This window comes from Canis aureus, chromosome X (genome assembly GCF_053574225.1).
Source record: "Canis aureus isolate CA01 chromosome X, VMU_Caureus_v.1.0, whole genome shotgun sequence".
In the NCBI taxonomy this organism is placed as follows: Eukaryota; Metazoa; Chordata; class Mammalia; order Carnivora; family Canidae; genus Canis; species Canis aureus.
In genome coordinates, this window is record NC_135649.1 from 70,632,045 (window position 1) to 70,659,044 (window position 27,000).

The 27,000-nt window shown below is 47.7% G+C and overlaps 1 long non-coding RNA gene across 1 annotated transcript in view; it reads right to left on the bottom strand.

Annotated features, from left to right (window-relative positions):
- LOC144308463 (uncharacterized) overlaps positions 1–27,000 on the bottom strand; it is an 852,603-nt gene that overhangs the window by 53,690 nt on the left and 771,913 nt on the right. The gene's annotated exons all lie outside the window — the stretch shown is intronic.

A 27,000-nucleotide genomic window follows, 5' to 3' on the forward strand; every position in this document is an offset into this window, starting at 1 on the left:
GCTCCGATGGCCTCTTCTGGAGACTGGCTTCCCCTCTCCTTTCTCTTTGTTTCTTCTCCCCTGTCCTTTCTTCCCCTGCATCCCGGGGCCTCTCAGGCTGGATGAGTGGAGGGGGCCTTGGCCCCTGCCCTGGCACTCAGGGGCTGAGACAGGGAGTCAGTCAGTGCCGGATGTCAGTTGCTGCTGGAATCTGGGAGTGGAGGAGGCTCTGGGTCAGAAACACTCTTAAGTTCACTTAGCAAATGCAGCCTCTGGGAGTGGGGAGGGGGGGTGTGGGGGGTGTGGGGGTGTGGGGGTGTTGGGGTGTGTGTGTGTGTGTGAAGGTGGGGATTCAGAATCCAGAGACAGGGCCTGGTCTCAGGTCTGGCCCTGACTGGCTGTGTGGCCTTTCCCGTTTGCTCCCTGGGCTTCAGTTTGCCTCCCAGAACATAATGCATGCTGGATCTCTTAGGATGCTCCCAGCTTGTGTTTATTTATTTATTTATTTTTAAATTTTCCAGCAGTGACTCTCAATCCCAGGAGGCCCCAGCACTGCTTCTTCCAGATCCATCCGCCTTCCCAGATTTGTCCCCACCAATCCCCTTTAGAATGCTAGGGATCCTTGGTGTGATGAACAGGGCCTGGCCAGCATATGGGGGTTGCCCTGGGAGAGGGCCCGGGTTGGATGTGGGCCATAATGTCAGCGTGCTGAGGAATGTGTCTGGCATATTTGCTCACTGACTTGGAGGGTGCCTCCGTAGCTCTTGGGGCAGATAATTGTAGAATGTCGGTGCTGGAAAAGGCTTGGGGCAAATGTAAGTCAAACATTAATTATGGGCCCCATATAGAAGCCACTCCCCAAACCCCCCACCGCCGCCCCCTGAGCTTGACCCCTGAGATACAAACCCAAACCCATGGCCTGCCTTCTAGGTCTCAGCTTTCAGAAGAATCTAACTCCCGCCTGTGGTATATAAATAAAGAAGCCAAGGTCCAAAGAGGGGCAAAGACTCGCCCAGGTACATGCAGGCAGGTGGTAGCTACCTGAGGCTGGGCCCCAAGGCTCCTGCCTCCCAGACGTGGGCATTCAGGGGCTCTGGGGACTTGGGCAAGGACATGCAGTGGGTAGCTAAAGTGAAGGGAGGTGGTGTGCACATGGCAGAGCTGGGGCCGGGGTTTGAGGTGGGAGTGGATAGGGATGGTTGCCTGCTCCCACCTCTTGTGATGGGCACACACTCACCCTTGCAAATAAGGCAGACCTGGGGCCGCCGGTGGTCCCTACCACAACTAGAGGGTAGCACCTCTACCTGACAGTGTGATTTATCACATTCTCCCTTTCTCCCCTCAGCCCCCAACCTTCTTGCAGACCCTGGAGAGGGCCCAGCCTGACTTAGAGACAATTCACCTGTTTTTGATTTGAGACTCAGGTGGACTTTTCTTTCTTCTCATCAAAGAAGTGGTGAGGGGAAGGCAGGGCCCCATCCATCACCCCAGCCTCTCAGCAGACTTGGGAAGGAAGAGTGGAGGGGGAGGGAAACAGCCCAGGGATCTTGCAATCTCCCGAATTCCCAGTGGGAACCTCCCAGCCAGCCAGGCAGGGCATTACTGGCCCAGACATTTAGATCTTGGTTGCAGATGCTGAGAAGCGACTGCCTAGAGGTTCCTCCATTGGTACTCTGGATCTCTGGAAGTCCTACCACCAACTTTTCTTTTGCAGTTCCTCCTTCCTGGGTGATAGGGGTGGTGTCTGGAAGAGGTTTGGGCCCCACACAAAAGCAGAACAGAGACTTAGCACCCATGGAAAGTGGGAGAGGGCTAAGGGAGAGAGTTCATTTGGTTTTTATCACCTACTCTGTGCCAGGCATTGTTCAACCTATGATCCATGCCATTTTATCCACCCTTCCGGTGCTGTCCCATCCTCCAGATAAGGAAACTAAGGCTCAGAGAAGCAAAGTGATGGACCCAAGGTCAAATCACAAGGGAGTAAGTAATGGGGGCCAGATTCAAGGTCATGGCTGTTTGGCTCCAAGAGAAGGCAGAGGAGGGAAGTGAGCTGTCTGGAGGCTGGCCCAGCCCAGGAAAGAGATGAGCTGTAGCATCAGTGCTTCCCTTACCCCCAGTATGCATGTGCTGCAGTTCTCAGGGCCACTACCTAACCTATGTAGAGTCTATGCAATTAGAAAAAGGCCATCTTCTTTTGGGAGTGACCCAGGCACCGGGGCAGTGCATGTGGCCCAGGGTAAGGAGCAGGGCTGAATTTCAGCCTCCACCGTTCACCTGTGCCAGGCCCCCTTGATCAGGGCTCAGCACACATAGTCATTCACTGTGGCCTTGCTCAGGCTGTCCTTTTTTTGGAGTGGGCTGAGCAAATCTCGGCCTGAGAGGCAAAGTGAGGGGCCTGATAGGCTTGGCAACAGCGCACCATGATGCACAATCCTCTTCCTCCTTCTCCCCCTTCCCCTAAACATTATCATCACCGTCATTACTACCATCTTCCCAGGCATCCTAATGATACTACAATTACTAATAACAGGGGCTCCATTGCAGCTGAATCTGCTTGGTATTGTTCCCCTGAAGCAACCCATTTTCTCCCTGCTGGACTCTTTCTTCCTCATTACACCCTTCTAGGCTTCCAGCTTGCAGAAGCCCATTCCCCAGGAAAACGTGTGTGTGTGTGTGGCCTGGCCAGCCAGGCCATGGCCCCTGGGTGTCCTGGAGAGACCTGAGAGAGGAGAGCAGGGGCATTGCGTGGGCTCAGGTATGCTGGCTTTGCTGCTGTGTGGCCTTGGGAAAAGTGCTTATCACTCTATAGCCAGCACCCAATCTTCAATCTCAAGGGGTAGGGTGTAAGGTAGACAGTATCCATGGTCATTTCCAGCCTGACCTCTTGCGGTGCTGGAATCTTGGAGTCCAGAAGCCTTGTTCTCCTCTGTGTGCCAAACAATGAGAATAAAGCACCCCATGGGTCCTACTCTGGAGCTTATAGCCAGGGAGGGCACCAAATACAAGCTGGAGGAATGGAAAGCAAGTCCTGACTTTGCTTCTTCCTAAGTGTGTGACCTGGGGAAGATGACATCTCTGGGATGCAGAGGTTCAGCTGAGCTGTGAAGATGATTGCACCTCCCCTCCAAGGAAAGGCTGCTGTGAGGAGTCACTAATATAATCCATGGAACTGTGTGAGCTGTGCAGCAGTAGGCCCTTATTCACTCATTCAGTGAATTTTCCTTGAGTATTTCCTAAGGGAGGTAGGATAGTGTAGTAAGAGTGCAGGTTCTGGAGCCAGACTGCCTGGGTTTAAAACACGGTTCTGCTTTTTATTACCTGTGTGACCCTGGTCAGGTGACTTAACCTCTCTGAGCTCCAGTTACCCTATCTCTAAGATGGGGCATCTACTTTATAGAGCTGTTGTAAGAAGTAAGCGAGTTAATCCATGTAAAGCATTTACTTGTTGGCACACAGTGTGGGCTCATTAATGTCATGACACCACTCTAAATTCTGGGGTGCAGTGGCAATAATAATGGACAAGGTCCCTGCCTGCATGGAACAGTCAATACATGTTGGTTCCTTTCTTCCTAGTGTTCTCCTCCATGAGGGGATAAAAAAGCATCTTGGGAAGCTCAAGCTGAAAACCACACTTTGCTCTATGAACTAACCCGCAAATATTGCACAAATGTTCACACATTCAGTGAAGATTCATTGAGAACTTTGTGGAGATTTCTGTTAGATTTTGAGGCTGTAGAGATGAATATGACTCAGCAGCCTTCATTCACTATAAGTGTTCAGTCTATGAGAGCAAGTGAGAGAGAGAGAGAGAGAGAGAGAGAGAGATGGTGGTTTTTCTTAAGGCCATGAGGGAAGACTTCTTAGAGCAGGTAGCTGTGTGTTCTGACTTATGCTGAGGACATTCCAGACAGAAGGAAGAGCATGAGCAAGAGTATGGAGGTGCTGAGAGAATGATCACGAGTCCAGTGTGGCTGAGGCATCAGTGGGTATGGAGGGTATGCTTTGTATCTTCTCCCTAAAGCACTATGTTCAGGGCACTTACCCTTAGCCACGTATCCTCTTAACACGGGGTTGGGGATTCTTACCTGCATTTCACATGTGAGGAAACAGATTAGAGTGGTGAAGGGACATGCTCAGGGCCACCCTCCTAGTAAATGGCAGAATTGAGGTTGGCCCCCAAGTCTGTCAAATACTTAAGGGTCTGGGCACATGCCTCCCTGACCCCTGGTAGGGACATCTGGGCAGAAGAAAGTACTTTATCCTGTCTCTCCTCACCCAGGAACTCACCATAAGGAAGACTGAGCCTCTCTCACCAGCCACTATCCCCCCACATACCCGGCAGGAATATACGCATACACGCATACACACACACACACACACACACACACACCACCACCACCACCACCACCACCACCATCCTCCCCTGCTCCTAAAAATATCAAACCAGTGGAACTGCAAGGGAAATGAATGTTTGGCAGCAGAGCAAGTGGCCTAGGAGTGGTGTCAGGCTCCGTAAATATTTACCCGCTGGATTAGAGCAGAAGTTGGAAACATTAGGCAGCTGAAAATGACTGTTTTAATAGCATGGCTGATAAATCCAAACTTGGGGGGTTTGTTTGGAAGTCTCAGCTTCTGGGAATTTCAGCATGTAAACTATGGGCCTGGGGTGTCCGGGACCAGAACAGAGGAGTGTGAGTGTCTGCTGGTGGGTGGGTCTGCTGGAGGAGAGGGCAGCCAGGCCAGAGAAGGCCCCGCACCTTAGGCTAGAGCCATCTGGAAGGTGCAGCATTAATTCATGTCCTCGTTCATTCATCCATTCATCAGACTTGGTCTAAGGGAGGAATGACAAGCAAACATTTATTGGATATCAACCATGTGCCAAGAGGGAGGGGAGGCTTTTAGTCCCACATTTAATATTTACTGTGACCGTGAGTGGTAGTCAGTACTATTTTCATCCTATAAAAGCTAAGGAAAATCAAGTCTCAGAGTGGGAAGGTACCTTGCCCAAGGGCACCAGCTGGGAAGAACTAGAACAGGGCCTTAGGCCCAAGTGTCTCTGACTCCAAAGCCATGTTCTTACTGTGTGGGATGTGAAGTAGACAGTCAACACATACCTTAGAAACCAAGGGGCCAGGAAATCCAAAAATGAATCTGACATAGCTTCTCCCTCAGAAGGTTCCCAGTCTAGAAGGGATCTAACACATATATCCAATTAACAATTCTAGGGAGAAAGTGGCCAATGCCATGAGGATCAGTAGTGTTGGGGTTCTGAGGAGGGAAGTTTCTTTCAGCTTAGGGGGCAGAGAAGAGGGAAGTGTCATGGTGAGGAGGATCATGATGGCTCCCTATAGGAAGTGGCAGTTAGGCTGGGCCCTGACTGGTGAGTGGGATTTGCATAGCTGAAAGTAAGAAGTGGGCGTTGTTCCAGGTATTGGGGACAGCATGAGTGAAGGCATGGAGGAGGGATATTGAGTTTGGTTGAATCATAGAGTATACAAAGACAAGAAGTCGGAGATAAGTTCCAGAAGGCAGATGAGAACCAGAGGGTGAAGGACTTCATGCTACCAAACCATAACCCTTCAGAGCTGAGGGAAGCAACGGTCCCAGCACTCAGACCACAGCTGGACTCTCCACTTTTACCTTCTCCCCTTAGGAAAAAGCAAAGAGAATAGTTCCCCTGTAACAATCTCGGGTCCAGCTCATCCCCTGGTGAGACAAAGCCCTAGAGCATCACCCCCACTCCAGTGTGAGCAGTGGCACTTCCTTTCCACAAAGCTTGCCTTGTGGCTACTTCTAGCTCAAGCCAGTCACCCTCATTCCATTCTGAGGCCAAGAGTTCAGCTCCTCACTGCTAGGCGTGAGGATTGGGTGACCCTGAGAGGGCTACAAACTCACTTGGTGACCCGACACTAAAGCTGCTTCAGGCGTGCAGGTGCTCCTGAATCTGAGGGGAAAGAAGCACTGTGGGAAAGCTGTAATGGGCAGCCAGGCCTCCTGAACACAGGGGTGGGGGTAGGGGGCAGGGAAAGGGGACAGGGGCAGGTGGGAAGAACAAAGCACAACTTTGGTGACTAATAAGCCTGGATAAAAATCCTACTTCCAATGTGCAATCTTGGGAAAGTCACTTTACTTTTCTGAACCTCAGTTTCTGTCACCCAGAAACTGCATTTGTTACCCAGGTACAGTGACACCTACCTGGAGCCATCATGTGAGGATTCAATGATATGATGTATGGAAAGCACCCGACATGCTGCTTGATACGTGATAAGCACTCAGCAAATGTCAACCACATCATCACGAATAAGTGAACACTTGTGTGCCTCAACAAGGAAGAATTTTATGTATAAAGGAGAACTTCTAAAGAGTAGAGTTAATTTCTGGAATGTCATCCCTCGAGGGCTTCGAATAGGGAGCTGCCGCCCCACTAAGACAAGTGAATGATCCCAAAAGCCTACAGGTTTCCTTGTCCTGCCTAAACTCTCAATTTTATAATTCAGTGGGGGGAAAAATATTGATTTTAAGTTTGGGGAATTGGAGTGTCAGGACTTCTAGTTTCTGCCCCAGGGTCCCATCACTGGGCCCAGCTTGTGCTCTCATTCCACCCTTCCTTCTCTACGCTTTCCCAGGTCCTTTGGCTGTCCTGCCAAATGGGAATCAACAGGGTTGCGGTACATTCTGTGGGGTGGGAGAGACGGGGGGAATGTCAACAAAGAAGAGGTGACAGGCAGGACTGTGTGCAAGGAACAGGGGGAGGGGGCCCCAGCCAGCCCAGGGAAAGGTGTGACTGAAATGGAAGAAGCTGTTCCTTGGGGCTCTGTCCTCCCCAGTCCCCATCAAGAACGGGGGTGGGGGAAGTAGACCCAGAGAGGCTTGAGGCCATCCCCAAATTTGGTAATTTGGCAATTTGGCCTCTCTGTGTGGTTTTCCTGCTCCAGAAAATGTTAATTTATTACAATTTGAAAAATGACTGAACCAGGGCTGGGGACTCAGCAGCTGGTGCAAGGGAGAGAGAAATCTCTTTTTGTTCTGCAGGGAATTGGGCTATGGCCTCTATCCCCACCCTGTTCCCTTGCTGGGCCATCCTTCTCCCACAGTGTCGAATGTTGACAAGGCTCCTCCCAGGAGTGGCTTGCCTTCCTCAGGGGCTGAACTGGCCGCATTTATCAAAAGCCTGGAAGCTTCTGAGGGAAAGAAGTGTGCAGGGAGGTATGTGAGCCAGCCTGGCTGGGGGTGAGGCCCCGATGATTCTCAGCAGCCTCTGGGGTCATTGTGAGGGCTACAGCGGAGTGCCTGAGCTAGGAAGGGAGATGTGGAGTGGGACAGCTGTTTGGGGGCAGTGTGGAAGCCTCCAGTCCTCTTCCTGGGTCCTGTCAAGCTATGTACCACCTGCCTGGCCAGCCCCCTCACCTCTATTGTTCAGCCGGACAAAAGATGATTACAGAAAAACAGCATGCACCCAGCAGGCAGTATCAGCAAATCAACAGATTTTAAAATGTGCTGCTGCCACCAGGCTGGGCCCTATTGGGCCCAGGACCCTGGTCCTCAGTCTGCACCCAGCCAGCGGCATGGAGCACCATCTGCCATGCCTCCCGGGACAGTTCCATTTTCAGTCTCCAGGCCCATGGACTTCCATTCTGTGGTGCGTCTGCTCCACATAGGATTGCTCCAACATGGCCACTTCTTCCCAGCCATCGTGGCCATCCTCATTACTCATGCTGCCCCCTGGATCCCTTACTCCTTCTCTCATTAGCAAGCACTATTGACACCCACTATGTGCAGGCCACTGGGGTCAGAACTAGGACACCGAGGTGGGTGAGGCACAGGCTCTGCCCCAAAGGAGGTAGGTTCTAGAAGGGGAAGCAGGCATATACAAAGAGAAGAGGAAACAGTGCCTTCAGAGGGGTATGGATAACTCAAAGCATTACCTTCATCACCCTCTCACTCACTGTTTTCATCTGCATCAGCCTCCCATCTGTCTCCTTCACCTTAACATCCACCTCTCCTCCAGCACTGCTTATCCCATCTCCCCTCCTCCTCCTCTTCCTATCTCCTTGTATTAGACCCACCAGCATCAACCCCAACACTATAATCCTCAACATTGCCACACCCATCAGCACGATTTTTCAATTCCTCATCCCTGCAAATCTACTCCCTGCCCTCTAGGAATTTATAGCCTGAAAACTGACAAGCCAACAAGGCACAATTACTAAGACACAAAAACAAAACCCCCTTGTGCAAATGTGTAGGAAAATATTTACACCATAATCTTCAGTTCAGGTAACCTCTTGTGGGCTCATGGAATCTCTCACATCTGGTTGGAGCTTTGCAATGAGATTCAGATTGGTTTCTGGCCTACAAAAATGTTCTTCATCCTGACTTTTTTCCCAGTGGGTCAGCATTAGCCCTTCTGGAGGCTGGAAGCCAATAAGCCAGAGAAATCCAGCCTGGGGACTAAGGGTGGTGTCTATTTGCATTTCAGCTAGAACCTGCCAGCAGCTAACCTGTTTGGAATTCTCAGCATTCCTGCTGGGCCTGGGCTCAGCTCAGGTGCCACCCATCCTGGCTTGGCACACAGTAGACAAGAGGGTTCAGGAGCTCCAGAGCTCTAGGCGAAGCACCCCTTTGTTAAATCACAGTGCCTCATTGGGGTTTCTGGAGGAGAATGGCAGGTGTCCAGGAAAGTCAGGGTTAAGGTTGGAAGTTTTTCAGCACCGAGAAGGAGAGGCTGCCACTGGACCAGGCCAGAACAGGTGAGAACCGAACGAAGATTTTTAAGTATTCACACGGTCACCTCCATCTCTGTGCGGCACTTTGCAGTTCATAAAGTACTCTGTGCATCTCATCTCTTAGGAGCCTCGCTGGCCACCATTAGAGGTAGGGAGAATGGGCGAGGACTCCTAGTTTCCACTTTACAGATGAGCAAACTGAAGCCAGAGGAGGCCACAACAAGTGATAGTGGTGGAGTGTCAGGCTCCTCCCTGCATCCTGAGGCTGCCTTCCTTGGAGGCAGAGAAATTCCCAGACAAGTGAAGAGAGGCTTGACTGTGATGCCATCCAGGGCTTCCTTGTACCACTGAGAAGAATGGAAGCCAAAATGGCTTTGCTGGCCTCTTGCAAGTCTCCCAATGTGCTGTGAAGAATGTCTCCAGAACTCAGCCAGGCTCTCAGGTTATTTTCTTTTCACTAAGGAGGAGGGAGTGTGAGGAGAGGGTTCCCACCAACCAAGTGGCTGAGGGCAGACCCTTCCATCACTGGCACCAGGATGCCCTCACATCCAGGCCAGAACCGTCCCCACTGAAGAACCTCTCCTTGCCTCACCCCGAGGCTGGTGGGCCTGGAATGTTTGGAATGTTCCTTTTACCCCACCCTTCCTCTTTTGAGTCTCCAGGTCTGCTTGGGCTCTCCTGTTTGGATGCCTTCCCCACCACTCTGTGCCAGCTCACTTCCTGTTACTCCTGTTGAACCTGAGAGTGCCCGCTCCATTCCTGCCACAAGGAGACCCCTGTCCCCAGCTAATGCTCCAACTTAGTGATTTTCCAAGCAAGTTTATAGACAAGCAGCATCAGCAGCCTTGGGGACCTTATTAGCCGTGCAAACTCTAGGCTCAGCCCAAGACCTTCTGAATCTGAGACATTGGGGTAGGACCCAGCAATCTGTGCTCTAACAAGCTCTCCTGGCCATTTTGCTGCATGCTAGAGTTTCAGATTGAGTAGCATTAAGAGGGCAATGAACTCAGGCCAACTGGGCTTCAAATCCCAGCTCTGCCATTACTAGCTGTGTAACCCAGGTCAGGTCAGTATACCTCCTTGATCCACAGTTTCCTCATCTGTAAAACGGGGATCAGAGTGCCTGGCTCCCTGAAAATAGCTTTGATTTTGATTCAATATAAGGAAAGGGAGAGTCAGTAAACAATTAGAACTGAAGCTTCTGGTCCCAGAGTGACTCAAGAGGAGGCGAGTTGAATACACTATACAGTGAGTGTATGATGTGTTTAGCCAGGAGTTCTGTGTGGCTGGAATTCAGAGTCTCACCTGTATGTCCACTTCCCTGGGTACCCCTGCCAACTCTATCATGTGTCACACATTTCAACCCCCATGCTTTGGACTGGCTGTTTCTTCTGCCTGGAATTATGTCCCTTAAGGGCCCCATGCAAATTACTCCTTCTCTAGGAAGCTTTCTGAAACAGTTAGGAATTGCATTCAGTTGGAAAAACCGAAATCCCCTCCCCTAAATATGGTATAAACACACGAGAATTTATAGTTTCACATGCAGGAAGCCTGAAGGTAGGCAGTTCAAGGATGGCACAGTGACACCATGAAGTCATCAAGGGCCTCGGCTTCTTCTGGCTTTCTGATATAACATCCTAACACCAGCTTCATTTTCAAGGTCCTATGAAGGTCCAAGATGACTGCTGGAGCTCCAGGCATCACCTCACCATTCTAGAGAACAGAAAAGGGCCAGGGTACACATGCTAGCTGAGTCAGCTTTCTTTTAAGCAGCTTCTCCAGAAGTCCCACATGACATTTCATTTTATATTCAATTGGTCAGAATTTAGTCGCATGTTATACTAGAGGCTAGAAATTACAGTCTTTTGGCTAGGCATCGGCTTCATTGATAAAACCATGGTTTATCACTAGGGAAGAGGAGGCGCGTGGATACAGGATGGTAATTCCCAAAGCAGTCTCTGTAACAGCCTCCCTTCTCCTCCCAGAAGTGCTAATCATTGGCTGCACTCTTCTAGCCCTGCGTTCCCCTCTCCCTTCCAGCATTTACCATTCTGCATTGAGATCTAGCACCTAGCGTAGGTATACCTACCAGGTAGGAAGGGGTCCTTCAGCTACTTCATTGTGCCCCGTTGGAAAGTAAGCCTTGATTGACAGTTCCAGTGACCAAACGGTACCCTAAGGGCACTGAGCCTCTCAAAGAGTGTCGGCTTTAGAGTCAGCCTTGGGGTCAAGCTGTAGCCCTGCTAGGCAGTGACTCTGTGACCTCGGCCATTAGTAACAACGACCTTTGAGCCCTTCCTATGTGTCAGCCAGGTTGTTCACATTACCTCATTTATTGCCCAGTGGGGTCAGTATCATTATTATTTCCATTGTGGGGTTGAACAAACTGGGGTGAAATAACTTATCCAAGGTACCCCAGTTAACAAGCCATGGAGCCAGCTTCAAATCAGACAGCTTGAGCTAGAGCCCAAGCCTTTACCCACTACATTGCATAGAACTGTGTACTCGAAGCCTTACCACACTTCAGGCTCCTCCTCTGTAAAGTTGGGTAGAAATCATCCCTGCTTCATAGGGTCGTCTCAGGGATTTAATGCCATCACACATGTGAATCTGCCTTCCATGTGGCTGGCATAATAAATGCTCATTTTTTTCTCCTCCTACTTCTGCAAAGGGCCCAGTGGGAGTCAGCCTTCTTTCAGAAATCAGTTGCTATCTTCCTGATGAAATCTCCTGAACACAAGGACCTAGCCATCCCTGTTCCAGGACAGAGCTATTGTCACAGATACCCTGGTGGAGGGACTCCAGCTCTGAGAAGTGGTGGGCTTGATGCTTCCTTTTGGGACAGAGGCCAGAGAGGGACTGTGGCCTGTCCCAGGTCACATAGTGGGTCAGTGGCAGTGCAGGGGTTTGAAGCAGAAGTGGACAGTGCTCTGGCCCCCTCTTGGGGCCATCCATTCCTTGAAAGCCTCAGATTGTCTGGTCTCAAAGGAACCGTCAACTGGGATGTGATGACATCTCAACCCTACTTGAGCTTTACATTTCCCTTACTTCTCTGTGCCACTCACATGGCTGCTCTGCCTCGCTGCTATCATGCTGATCACGCTGTTATGGGATCACTCCCCAGACTGGTCCAGGAGCCCTGGGAGAGCAGGAACTGTGTCCCATGGAGCTCTGCATTCACAGGGCCCAGCTGTGGGCTGCTTCCACAGTAGGTGCTTGGCACATGTTTGATGACAGAAGGAAGAAAGAACAAATGAGCAAGTGACACCCCTTCTCTTCACCTGGGCCCTAGCAGGCTGTGTGGGTGGTAAGAGTCCAGGACTGACAGACCAGAAAAGTGCTTTTCCCTGTAGTCACAATAAAAGTAGAGAGAAAGTGACACTACAGGAAAGCCCCAGTGTTGCTGCAGGAGAGGAGCAAGTGGCAAAAACAGGTGTGTGAGCAGGTAATACAATCTTTTTCCCCAACACCCACGTCAGTGAGCCAGAGAGCAGGCAGCCAGAAGATTAAAGCCCTGGTGTCTCCTAACAGTGCCAGTCAATATTTATTACAAGATGCAAAGATTGCTATCAGCAAGTGTGTGTGTGTGTGTGTGTGTGCGCAAGACATAACTTAGTATTCCTACTTAGATGCAAGGGAAGAAGGATAACACCACCAACAACAAGAGTGACAATAATAATACAAGACAGCCTTGGTAAAAGAGCTTTGTTGAGTTTTTGTGCTGAAAAGATAGGTCTTTCAGCGAGAGCCTCACTTAAGTCTCCAAGTGTCCACCCCGCTGAGGTTTTGATGTTCCACTTTCATCAAGAATATTGAGCATGAAATGCCAACATTATGTGGGCTGTCTGGTGACAACTGATGAAGAGATAGAGTGTGGAGCGGAAGAGCACCAGGGACGCCTGCCTCCACTGCCCAGAGACAAAGCACTGGCTTAATTGGGCTCCTGGGAACAGTGACAGCCCAAGGGAGCAAAGCAGGGTGCCTCTGGGCCCTCTGCCACCCATTACCATTCAAGGCTTGGCTTGGGATATGGGTTGGGGGGTTGAAGGAAACTGAGGCAGCGGAGGGTCTGGTGTTTTCGTGTCACTGACCTTTGGAAGGAGGGGTGGACCAGTGCATGCCTAGGCTCTTGCGATCAGTGGATAAGGAGCTATGGGATTTGGCTTCTAGATGCCAAATTCCAAGCTCCAAAGAACTGGCTTACAGAGCTCTGGGCACTGAAGATGAGAATCCTTCTACTTGGCCAGTACTGCTGCCTTAGGAGCAAACTGAAGGCTCCTCTTGGTGACCTGGACCTCGGCTTCCCATGCCATGGAGGTTCGCAGTGGCCTCAGAGGTCACAAGGCCCACTTTATCACCCAGTCCCAGACTTAGGAGACCTCTAGGGGTATTCTTGTCTTAAGGACGTCTCAGGTGGCACCTGGTTGGCTCAGTCTGTTAAGCATCTGACTTTGGCTTAGGTCATGATCCCAGGGTCCTGGGATCGAGCCCCTCATTGGGCTCCCTGCTCAGTGGGGAGTCTGCTTCTCTCTCTCTTCCTCGTTCATGCTCTCTCTCTTGCTATCTCTATCTCTGTCTCTGTCTCTCTCTCAAATAAATAAATAAAATCTTAAAAAAAAAAACTCAGAATGCCCTCTGGGGTTGGCAACGTGGACATCCCCTGGCAGCTTGTTGGGAAGGCAGAAGGTCCAGCCCTGCCCGAACTTACTGAACCTGCTCCTCATTTAAGAAAAGATTCCTTAAAAAAAAAAAAAAAAAAAAAAAAGATTCCTTGTAATCAGTCTTCACATTAAAGTTTGAGAAGCTTTGCTCTGGATGGGTGGTTTTCTGCCTCAGCTGCACATTAGAAACACCAGGGAGCTGTTTAAAAATGTGGATGCCGGGACACCTGAGTGGCTCAGTGGTTGGGTGCCTGCCTTTGGCTCGGGGCATGATCCCAGGATCCGGGATGGAGTCCCACATTGGGCTCCCTGTGGGGAGCCTGCTTCTCCCTCTGCCTGTGTCTCTCTGCCTATCTCTCTCTCTCTCTTTCTCTCTGTATGTTTCTCATGAATAAAGAAATCTTTTTAAAAAAATGTGGATTGCTCAGGCCACATCCCACACTGACAACATGCAAATTTCTAGGGATGAAGCCTGAGCAAAGGTGTGTCTAAACTGCTCCCAGAGGATTCCGATATGCGGCCAAGGCCGAGCACCTGGGGCCAGAGAGCTACCTTGGGGCACTGATTCAGATGTGTCCCAAGCCTCATGGATAGTCCTTCCAGGGGACTAACTACAGGCCTTCCATTGCGACTCCAGCCCAGAGGCTCTCCCTCAGTCAGGAGAGAGAGGTGGCAGCAGCATGCCCTTCTCCCTAAGAACCATTTTGGGGCCTATGGGCTGCCCCCCACCGGGCCCTAGCTGCCATTTCTCCTGCAGACTCATTTCTGTAACAAGTCTCAGCAGACTTTGTAGAGAGGCCTGGGAACCAGGAAGCCTCACGGCCCCAGGACTCATCTCAGTCCTCATGCCCAAGGGCCCCCCAACTCCAATGGGGGTGCTGCCCACACTCTTGGGTGCTCTCCTGCCTGGGAGCACAGCAGACCAAGTGCTCTTCATTGTAATGCCTCCTTCTGTGGCTCCCTCCTGGAGCCTCTGATGCCTTGAGCTAATGGGACCCAAGGTGGACAGATCACCTCCACTACTTTGCCATCTCCAGATCTGCCCTGCTGGCTTACAACTTGGTGTTGAGAGGAGATAGTGCTGACTTAATTCTATGTGTTCCTCGAGAAAATAATTAGGCTCAAAGGGAAAACGTGATAAGCAAGTAAATCCTCATATGATTCTCTTAAAAACTTTTTTGAAAAGTTACAGCTGTATAACGGTAAAATGGTTTGCCATGTGAGGTAATGAGCTGTCTGAAACTGGAGGTGAGCAAACATGGGTGTCTGAGAGGGAAACTACAAAAGTGCCCATTTTATCCAATCAGAGTAGTAGTGGGGTAGTGGGACTAGAGCTCCTCACAGATCTCCAGCCCTGAGCACTTACAAGATAAATTGTCAAATAAGAGTGACAGGAGTGATCTCATCCCAGGAACTTGTTCTAGGGAAGCATGGAGGATCTTAATATTTGGAGCAAGTCTACAGAGAAGAGAAACGAAAGGCAATCTGGTTTGTAATCCTCACACTGCCACTGACTGGCTGGGCTGTGTGACCCTGTGCAGGTATATTTCCACCTCTAGGCATCAATCTAAGGGACTAAACCCCATGGGCTTGCGAGGTCCTCACAGTCAGGGCTGCTATTTGGCATGCTCTAGTGGGTGCCATTTATACAAACCACTCTCTATTCTGTGCCTATGTGCTAGATAATTTGCAAGACCCAGTGCAAAAATAAAAATGCTTGATCAAAAATTTAAGAATTTCGAAGCAGGGACAGCAAAGCATTGCACCAAGCATGGAGCCCCGTGGACTGCAGTGGTAGCGCACTAGAAAGCTGGTCGTGACCAGATGGGAAGTGAAGGCTGACAGGGCAGTGAGGTGGAGGTGGGGGCATTTCCCTCCTCTTGTTGCCCTGTTCCCCATGAGCCTGGCAGCACTTACATGAAGCCCTTAACTATTTAGTTAGGAAGGTGGGCAGAAAGCCCAGGGAAGCCAGGGTCCTGTTGACCCTGGAGGACTGAATTAGGAGGAAATTATTTGAGAGGTAATCAATATGCTCAATTGCAGTTCATTAACATCTAATGAGTCCTTCAACTGCTCAGCCTCCACTGGGGCCTAGCCAGTGCTGTCACCTCTCACTGCCCCTGTTACCCAGTGTCATTTATTCTCCTAGGGGCTGAATTCAGGTGTGAAGCAGCTGTGTCAGCCTGGGAGGTGGTCTTAGGGAACAGCAGCCAGCCACTGACAGAATGCTACAGCTGGAAGGGCCATGGGTCCCTTCTAGTCCAACCCCTATACAACAAAGGTGATGACACTGCAGCCCAGAGAACATGCTCGATGCAGAATTGGAAACAGGCGCCAGTAACCCTCAACTCAGGGCTCATTTTCCACTGTTTTGACAGCAAAACATCCAAGCTCATACCTCAGCCCTGCCATATCCTGACTGTGCCCTTAGAACTTCGGCTTTGCTGTCCATCAGATGGAGGCAGTAACACCCATTCTGCCTACAGGACTGTGGTGTGGTTTAAGTGAGATCACAGATGTGAAAAAGCTTTACTTGCTAAAGGACAAAGCATTTACCCAGGGCCTGCTTTGGTGCCAGGCGCTGTGCTCCATGCTGGGGGCCAGGCTATGGATCATACTGCTCCTGACCCCCAAGGAAGAACGATGTGCAGAGGGAGGTGTGCTTTGGTACAGCAAAACCTCTTTGCAGGCCAGGGAGGAGCAAGTGGAGAAGACTTTATGGAGGGGGTGAGTTTATGGGAGGCAGAGGATGTAAATTGGGACTTCAATGGGGGAATGACACAGTCATGCCTTTGACGACACTTTTATAGTACTTTCTACATGTTGAAGCCTGCTCTAGGCACCTTACGAATATCAACTTATTTAATCCCTATAAGCTTTTGAAGTTTCCTAGGGAAACTGAAGCCCAGAGAGGTAAAGTGAATCCGTCGGGTGGCGAAACTGGTAAGTAGCAGAACTAGTATCTGCACTCAGGTATAGCTCACATTCTTTTTTTTTTTAACAAAATTTTTAAAGACTTTATTTAGTTATGAGAAAGAGAGAGAGAGAAAATGAGCTGAGGGAGAGGGAGAGGCAGACTCCCCACTAAGCAAGGAGCCTGATGCGGGACTCAATCCCAGGACCCTAAGATCATGACCTGAGCTGAAGGCAGACGCTTAACTGATGGACCACCCAAGTGCCCCTAAGTTTTTAATTTTAATTCCAGTATAGTTATCATGCAGTGTTATATTAGTTTCACATGTACATTATAGTGATTCAATAATTCTATACATAACTCAGTGCTCAGCATGGTAAGTGTACTCCTAACCCCCTTGACCTATGTCAACCCCCCCCCCTTCTCTGGTCAGTTTGTTCTCAAGATTTAACAGTCTCTCTTTCTCTTTTTTGTTTCCCCTTTGCTCATTTGTTTCTTAAATTCCACATATGAGTGAAATCACATGCTTTTATCTTTCTCTGACTTATCTTGCTTAGCATTGTATTCTTTTTTTTTTTAGCATTGTATTCTTTAGCTCCATCCATGGCATTGCAAATGGCAAGATTTCATTTTTTTATGGCTGAATAATATAATATTCCATTGTGTATGTGTGTGTGTGTATATATATATATATTTATATTCTCCATCCATTCATCTATTGATGGATATTTGGGCTGCTTCCATAATTTGGCTATGGTAAATAATGCTGCAATACACATGGGGTGCTTGAATCCCTTTGAATTAATGTTTCTGAAAAAAAGAATTAATGTTTTTCAAATTTGGGGGTAAATACATGGTAGTATGATTCCTGGATTATAAGGGTAGTTCTTTTTCTGACCTTGTGAGGAACCTCCATACTGTTTTCTACAGTGGCTGCACCACTTTGCATTCCAACACCAACAGTGCAGGAGGGTCCCTTTCTCTCTACATCCTTGCCAACACTTGTTGTTTCTTGAGTTTTTTATTTTAGCCTTTCTGACAGGTGTGGAGTGATACCTCATTGTGGTTTGATCTGCACTTCCCTGATGACTAGTCATGTTGAGTACCTTTTCATGTGTTTTGGCCAACTAAATGTCTTCTTTGATGAAATATCTGTTCATGTGTTCTGCCCATTTTCAAATTGGATTATTTGGGTTTTGGGTGCTCAGTTGTATAAGCTCTTAATATATTTTGGATGCCAACCCTTTATCAGATATGTCATTTGCAAATATCTTCTCCTACTCCATAGGTTGCCTTTTAGTTTTGCTGATTGTTTCCTTCTCTGTACAGAAGCTTTTTATTTTGATGAAGTCCCAATAGTTTATTTTTGCTTTTATTTCCCTTGCCTCAGGAGACATATCTAGAAAGATGTTGCTGCATCTGATGTCAGAGAAATTACTACCTGTGCTCTCTTCAAGGATTTTTTATGGTTTCAGGTCTCACATTTAGGTCTTGAATCCATTTTGGATTTATTTTTTGTGTATGGTGTAAGAACTGGTCCAGGTTCATTCTTTTGCATTTTGCATGTTGCAGTCCAGTTTTCCCAATACCGTTCGTTGGAGAGACTGTCTTTTTGTTATTGGATATTCTTTTCTGCTTTAAGATCAATTAACCATATGATTATGGATTTATTTCTGGGTTTTCTATTCTGTTCTGCTGATCTCTGTGGCTATTTTTATGCCAGCACCATACTGTCCTGATCACTACAGCTTTGTAATATAGCTTGACATTTGGAATTGTGATACCTCCAGCTTTGCTTTGTTTTTTCAAGAATGCTTTGGCTATTCAGGGTCTTTCATGGTTCCATGCAAATTTTAGGATTGTTTGTTCTAGTTCTGTAAAAAAAAAAAAAAAAAGCTGTTGGTGTTTTGACAAAAATGTCATTAAATGTGTAGAGTGCTTTGGGTCGTACAGACACTTTAACAACATTTGTTCTTCCAATCCATGAGCGTGGAATATCTTTCCAGTTCTTTATGTTGTCTTCAATTTCTTTCATCAGTGTTTTATACTTTTCAGAGTATAGATCTTTCACTTCTTTGGTTAAATTTATTCCTAGATATTTTATTGTTTTTGGTGCGATTGTAAAAGGAATTGCTTTCTTAATTTTGCTTTCTGCTGCTTCATTATTGGTGTCGAGGAATGCAATAGATTTCTGTACATTGATTTAGTATCCTGTAACTTGTTTTAGAATTTATTTTTATTTTTAAAAAGATTTCATCTATTTGAGAGAGTAAGCAAGAGAGCATGAGCCAGAGCAGAGGGAGAGAAAGAAGTAGACACCTGCTGAGCAGGGAGCCAACTAGGGCTCAATCACAGGACCCTGGGATCATGACCCCAGCTGAAGGCAGATGCTGGACCAACTGAGCCACCCAGGTGCCCCTTGTATCCTGCAACTTTACTGAATTCACATATCAGTTCTTGTAGCTTTTTGGTGGAGTCTTTCATATTTTTATATAGAGAATCATGTCATCTGCAAAGAGTGAAAGTTTTACATCTTTTTTACCAATTTGGATGCCTTTTATTTATTTTGTTGTCTAATTGCTATGTCTATGACCTTCATACTGTGTTGAACAAATGTGGTGAGAATGGACATCCCTGTCTTGTTTCTGAACTTAGGGGAAAAGTTCAGTTTTTCCTCATTAAGGATGATGTTGTCTGTGGGTTTTTCATTGATGGCCTTCATTATGCTGAGGTATGTTCCCTCCAGATCTACTTTGTTGAAGGTTTTTTTTTTTTTCCACAAATGGATGTTGTACTTTGTCAAATGCCTTTTCTGCATCTATCAAAAACACCAAATGGTTTTTATCCTTTCTCTTATTGACATGAGGTATCACATTAATTGATTTGCAAATATTGAACCACCCTCACTCACATCCCAGGAATAAATCCCACCTGATAATGGTAAATGATTTTTTTCATGTGTCGTTGGATTCAGTTTGCTAATATTTTGTTGAAGATTTTTGCATATGTGTTCATCAGATATATGTATTGGCCCGTTGTTCTCTCTCTCTCTCTCTCTCTCTCTCTCTCTTTTTAATCTGGTTTTGGTATCAGGGTAATGCTGGCCTCATAGAATGGATTTTGAAGTTTTCCTTCCTCTACTGTTTTTTGGACTAGTTTGAGAAGAATAGGTATTAACTTTAACTGTTTGGTAGAATTTGCCTATGAAGCCATCTGGTCCTAGACTTAAGAAATAGCTCTTATTCCTAACCAGTGAGCTACACTGCCTCAGATCCAGTCTGACTGTCCCTATGACAGCAGTGGTATGCACAATAGTTTGGTGTGCACAGAGCTGGGGGCAGGAGGAGCAGTGAGGAGTTGGGAGCAAGAGGCCAGGTTAGAGATATTTAGGACCTGATCTTGGGCAGTGGCAGAGGAGTTGAGAAAGAGGTGACTGGTTGGCAGTTTGGAGGCAGGAATGGACTTGGTGATATTTTAACTTGAGCTTCTGATGTGATAACCTTCTTTCTCTGCAGACACATATAGATAAGTATGTTAGACTTCTCACATCCTAGGCCTTTGCCATACTCTTCCTGGAATGGCAACGAATTGAGTAGCCCTGCAAAATTCGATTTCTTCTACCCCCAACTGAAACATGTCTGTCTCTAGAACTCCTCTGACTGGCAGGCCAGGACTTTTTCTCAGGGTTCCCACCTGTGTGACATTCACTGATAATGTTTAGCTTATTTCCTTCCAGGCTTGTTTGTTTTTTTAAGGTAAAAAAAGATTGAATTGTCGTACAGTTTTGTGTCCCTTTCTCACTTCACGATCTTCCATTTCTTACACCACCAGAAATGCTTTGAAAACCATAATACTGAATGGTTGCCTGACCATCTGGATATCCTGGATGTTCTATGCCTTTAGGACCTAAGCATCTCCAAGTTCTCCAGCCTCGTGCAGTCACTCTGAAAAGGCAAATAGCCCTAGTCTGAGAGCCCATCTGCGTATGGAGAGGGAGCCTGGAGCCCCCTCTGAGTTCACAGTTCTTGTTTTTTAAGTTTTCATTTAAATTCCCATTAGTTAACATACAGTGTAATTAGTTTCAGGTGTACAATATAGTGACTTAACACTTTCATGCAACACTCAGTGCTCATTACAGCAAGTGTGCTCCTTAATCCCCATCACTGATTATACTCATCCCCTCACCCACCTCCCCTCTGGTAACCATCGGTTTCCTCTTTATAGTTAAGAGTCTGTTTCTTGGTTTGCATCCCCCTATCTCTCTTTCTCTCTCTCTTTCCATTAGTCTGTTTGTATTTTTTAAATTTATTTTAGAAAGAAAGAGAGAGAGCATGCACATGAGCGAGCACAGGAGGAAGGGACAGAGAAAGTCTTAAGCAGACTCTTCGCTGCCGATGTGGGGCTCAATCCCATGACCCCGAGATCACTACCTGAGCCAAAACCAAGAGCTAGTCACTTAACCGACTGAGCCACCCAGGCATCCCTTGTCTGTTTTGTTTCTTAAGTTCCACATATGAGTGAAATCGTATGGTATTTGTCTTTCCCTGACTGACTTATTTTGCTTAGCATAATACTCTAGTTCCATCCATGTTTTTGCAAATGGCAAGATTTCATCCTTTTTATGGCTGCATATCCGTGTGCATGTGTATCTCACCTCTTCTTTATCCACGATGGACACTTATGCTGCTTCTATATCTTGACTATTGTAGTAATGTTGCTACAAACATAGGGGTGCATCTATCCCTTTGAATTAGTGTTGTTGTATCCTTTGGGTAAATACCTGGTAATATATTTGCTGAATCATAGGGTAGTTCTATTTTTAATTTTTGGAGGAACCTCCATACTGTTTTCCACAGTGGCTGCACCAATTTGCACTCCCACCAACACTTTAAGAGAGTTTCTTTTTCTCTACATCCTTGCCAACACCCATTGTTTCTTGTGCTTCTGAATTGACAATTCTACTGTCCGAGGGATTCTGTCCTTTGGCTTATCCTTTGTCACCTGCAGCACCTGCCCACTGCTTTGGGATTCTCCCTGTCCCCTGTGGCACCCTCATCCCCACTTCTCCCTCTGTGCTGCTGTGGCCGCTTCTGTACCCCTAGGCCCACATGTGGACAATAGCCTCTGTCTCAATTTTCCAACATAAAGCTGGGGCTAACATGTCGTAGCTTACCAGCATCCACAGTGACTGCGACACAACACAGGGTACCTCTTCGCAAACGTCAGCTAATTGCAACCGCTTTCAAGACTTGACATATTCACGTGCCACCTATCCTAGTATTTAATGTGGGCCTTCCGATCAAAAGACCCAATCACCTTTTTACATTTGAGCTTCATCCTAAGCAAGAATTAAGCTCCCTTTCCCTTTATGTACCACCTAAACTCCTCTCATGTACAGAACTTGTCTTGCTGTAACACCGGCATGGGAAATTAAAATTGGTAGCAACCTTGTTGCTCTGAGAGTCTCTGCCCTTTCCCAGGGATCACTGCTGGCGGTCAGGGTCTTTAATCCAGACTGCCGCCATGTCGCTGGGACCCTATCCTCCTCAAACCCAAGATTCTTTTCTTCTGTCCTTTCTATTCGGATGCCAGGACTGTCATCGACCCCCGCCCCACCTGCCTCCATGCCGTCTCAAAGCGTGGCCAAAGGAAGCTGAAAATCATTTACCCTCACAAGAGATTCTGCTGGAGATGCAGCCCAGCCCACAAGGAAGCCAGCCTTTTACATAATTAAACAGAATTCCTACCAGCACTGCTTGCAGCATCTGCGTCTGGAGTTAGGGCCTCTCCAAGACAATGAATAGGTACTTGAGGTACATCTGCATGACCAAGGAGCCTGCCTGCCAGTTCTGAGCAGAACAAAGGCACTGTCTGCCCCCAGGACAAATTTCAGGCAGCTCCCCTTAGAGACCCGGGCAACACCCCACAGGCAATTTCAAAAAAGAAATAGTGGTTTTGTCTTTTGCCTCCAGTCTTTGAGGATTCAGAAAAATGTTAAGGTCTAGTCTCAGAGGCTACCGTCATGCAGTTATAACACTTCCCCCATTCAATCCAGTTATTTGCTTTTATAAATAACATCCAGGTCTGGGACATTTTAGGCATACAATTTTACTCACATCTACAATAATGTCTTTAAGAGAAATACCTAGGGGTGGGATTTCTGGGTCACACAATGTGCGCTTTTACAAAGCTCCTTGCATCTCTTGTCTCACTTGCCCTTAGGAAAGGCCAGAGTGATTTGTGGCTGTCACCCCCACACCCCTCTCCGCAGTGTGCGCTGGGGCTGTTCTCACAGAACCCTGCATGGCATCGATTGTTATTCATTTTTAATCCCTGCTAATTTGATAGGCCAAATATGATATCTCATTGTTGCTTTAATTTGCATTTCTTTGGGTTCTAGTGGGGTTGAACAACCTTTCTTATGTTTATTGGCCATTATTTTGTGAATTGCCTGTTCTTTGGGGCCTTGTTTTCTTCATCTCTTGTTTCTTCCAAAGCCCAGGGCTAGCTGTGAATTAAACACACCAGACATTATTTTTAATTAATCTTCCTTAAACACAGCTCTGATCAAGTTACTCCCCTACTTACAAAACCTCTGATGGCTCACTACTGCCTATAGGATGAAGTCCTGGCCTTCATCAAGGTTGGTCACAATCTAGCTTCAACCTATCCCACCTCCCATCACTGCCCCTCAGACCCATGCTCAGCCTCAGCCACTGTGAGCTACCTGATGCTCCCCTACCCTTCCCCCTGGGCAGCCTTAGACTCACAGCTCAAATGTCACCTTTAGATTCCTACTAGCCCCATGTCAGATGGCTTCCCCGTCCTCTCTGCTCCTGTAGATAGCACTTGGTACAGATTGCTGTTCGTAGCACAGGTTTGCATGTCTGGCTCTTACTTTCCCCCTGTGGACTGTGAGCTCTTGAGTTGGGTGAAGGCAGGGATCACATCTCCTTCTCAGCATTGCAGAAACTGAAGGATAGGATGACGGGAAGCGTAGCCACCGTGTATTGACATCTCTCACAGACCAGGCACTGTGGAAGATGCGTCTCACTGACACACACACGTAATGGAAGAAATCAATTGTTTTAGCCCAAGAGACTAGTGACTTCTGGCATCCAAGGGAATGAATCAAAATTCACACAGGGTGTGTGTGTTGGGGCCGGGGGATAAATTTCAATACCACCACCTTCCTCTGTAGGGCAAAGAGAAAGGGTGAGAGAGAAAGGAGGTGGCCCAGTGTTAAGTAGAGCACATTAATGAGACAGGGGTGTGTGAAGGCAGTCTTGGAGCTGTGTTGAGGCAGGAGCTGACGAAAGTCAATTTGCTCAGTATAATGAAGTGAAAAAATATCTATCATCTATCTATCTATCTATCTATCTATCTATCTATCTATCTATCGATCTATCTATCATCTACCTAATTTTTAGTTGCCAGAGGGTAGTAAAAGGATGAGGAGTGGAGAGTGGGCCTAACAGAAAACTTTGTAAAAACAAAACAAAACAAAACAAAAAACCAGTGTCTGAAACTCATTTTATTTTTTAACTTTTAAAAATATCTTATTTATGTATTCATGAGAGACACACAAAGAGAGGCAGAGACATAGGCAGAGGAAAAGCAGGAGAGCCTGATGTGAGACTCGATCTTGATCCCAGAACCCCACCCAGGATCATGCCCTGAGCAGAAGGAACGCTCAACCACTGAGCCACCCAGGCATCCCTAAAACTCATTTTAAGGTTGCTTGTGATTCCACGACCTTAACCTTTCCATTTTATCCAGCCTTCAGTCAGGTCTGCCACACACACACACACACACACACACACACACACACACACACACCTGGTGGCTGGAGACAGAGACTGTGGAGCAGTGGCACACACAGCTAGGCAAACTGTATATGAACCCCTTCAGGGCAAAAGACTCAGAGCTGGGGGGATCTTGGAGAGGAGGCTTATGTGCCAGGGTCCCACTGGGATGGATGTACCTCTCCTCCATAAACTGACACTTAAGTACTTTCATTTGAATCTCAAAGAATGATTACCTAAGTTGAGACAAAGATACCCACACCTCGCTTCTAGGCCCACCCCCAACAACCCCATGTGGTAGGCATTCTTAACATCTTACAGATGCTGACATCAAGGTCAGGGAGGTGAAGTTGTTGGCTGGTGCTCAGGCATTAGGAAGCAGCAGCCTGGGGTACCTGATGCCATAGCTGGTGTTGGTTTTCTTGTGCCTTGGCCCTGGCACCTCCCACAGTGCCTGGCACAGAGTCCATATACAATATGTGCTTGCTGACTTAATTCAATGTTATAACCAGAATTTTCCTAAGCATCAATTGTGTTCCTGGGTGTGAACTAGGTGTTAAGGGGTTCAGTGATAGAGCGGTGAGGGTGCAGATGGGGGAGGCTACAGAAACTTCCTGTCCTCTCTAACTGTATTGTTTAACAGGCAATACTGAATATGTACATGTGAACAACCCCAAGCAGTGCTAATAATAAGAGCTAGCATTTATTGAGTGTTTATTATAAACTGGGTGCTGTTCCAAGTGCTTTTTATGGATTATCCCATTTAACTCTCATTACAACCCCACAAGAAAGAAACTGGGTCACAGAGAAGGCAAAAAACTTGCCTAGGGCCACACAGTCAATAAGTAGCTAAGCTAGAATGCAAATCCAGGCAGCTCATTATAGTTCCATACTCCCAACCTCTAAACTCCGTGCTCTGCTGCCTCCCTAAACATCCTAGCTGGTTACAGTTCCCTGACGTTGAAGGTTTAAAGATCACAGGAAGTTGGAGTGGACTGAGGTGGCCATGGGGGGCTTGGCCAGCCTGGTGGGACTTAAACTGGGCCTTGGAGACTAGAGAGGTTTGGGATGCAAGGTGCAGGGAGGGTACCCCATGCAGGGGTTGGGTATGAGGAAAGACTGGATATCACAAGACTGGAGCCAATGAGTAGCACCTGGCCACAGATTTATTTTTTGTGGCCCAGTAAAACAATTTACAAAAAAAAAACAAAAACTGAATGATTTGCTAACATCAAAAAACCTAGATCTTTCACCTTCAAGTTTTGGATTTCCGGCTTCTCTTAGTAAATTGCTCAGAATCTCGCAACATTGGGCCCTCATTCCCACATGGGCACTCGCAGGAGTTGAAGAGTCTTGCCACCTGGAAATGTGGCACATCTCCTCCAGCTTTCCACATGCCCCACCACCCCTGATTATATTGCCAAGTCAATCAACTTGACTCACTTCCCTTCCCCTACCTGGCCCGTACCAGCAAGGGAGATCAAGACTGTTGGGCGACAGAGAGGAGCCCTGGAATTCAATAAAAGCCAAGTGCCTGGGGGTGCCTGGGTGGCTCAGTGGTTGAGCATCTGCCCTCAGCTTAGATCATGATCCCAGAGTCCTGGGATCAAGTCCCACAACCAGCTCCCCACGGGGAGCCTGCTTCTCCCTCTGCCTATGTCTCTGCCTCTCTCTGTGTGTTTCTTATGAATAAATAAATAAAATCTTTTTTAAAAAGTTCCAAGTGCCTGAGAGGCAGGTTCCCCTCAAGAACCATGGGTTCAAGGTTAGAAAGGTCAGTCAGAGTCAGTTGAGCAGGTCTGTGTCTCCCATGCTGAAGAACTTGAAGCTTCACCACCAGTCACTGGTAAGTCCGGAAGTGATGCTGAGAAGGTCAAGGCCACTGGGGAGGCAGCTGTTAGTATGGTGTAGACGGAGGTGGCAGGCAACCCTTTGGAATGAGAGATATTACCAGCCAAGACTCACCAGTCTGTGGACTGAAATCAACACATTGGCTGGAGGATATGGTAGGGGAAAGCAGGGACAGGAAGGATTCGGGGTGGCCAAAACTCTTTGGACTGAGAGAAGAGTGGTGCCACAAGTGGAAATTGGAGGAGATGGCTGGTGGAGGAGACATGGAGGATGAGCTGAATTCAGTTTAAATTTGTCGAATTTAAGGTGCTAGAGAGAATTCCAGATGGAGACGTCCACCAGATAGTTGAGGGTGTGGGACTGGAGAAAAATTGAAAAAAACAAAACAAAACCCTCTTTTATAGGGGCACTGCGAAGCCAAGGGAGTAGAGTGTATTATAAGATAGGAACAGTGTGCCAAAGCCAGAACCTCACTGTGAGGGCCAAGGAGCTGTGATGAGTCAGTGAACAGAGAGGAGGAAAAAACAGAGAAGGCAGTGTGTGTGTATATGGGGCGGGCGGGGGAGGGGTGGTGCGCGCATAGCCAGAGCAGCCAGAAAAGAATCAAGACAATGGGCTTCATGGAAGCCAAGGGAGGAGTTTGGAGAAGCGGCCTGTTCTGTCCACTGGGGCCAGAGGCCCAGAAGGTGTGGATGGAGAAGTTGCCAATGGACCAGATGATTTCTAAGTACGGCCTCACCCAGCCTCCTGGAAGGGAAATGATTCCTTTCCATCTCCTCAACCCTCTTAAAAACCAGCAGTCCTCCTTGGGTTGGGGGAGGAGTGTCAGGACTTCTGGGGGATGTGCTGTTCAAAGCACTTCTGGAAACAGCCTCTGCTGGCCAAAGCCCAGTGGTTCTCTGGCCTGGCTACATAGGAGAATCACCTGGGGAGCTTTTTCCTTTTTTTTTTTTTAAGATTTTATTTATTCATTCACGAGACACACACACAGAGAGAAGCAGAGACACAGGCAGAGGGAGGAGAAGCAGGCCTCATGCAGAGAGTCCGACACGGCACTCGAACCC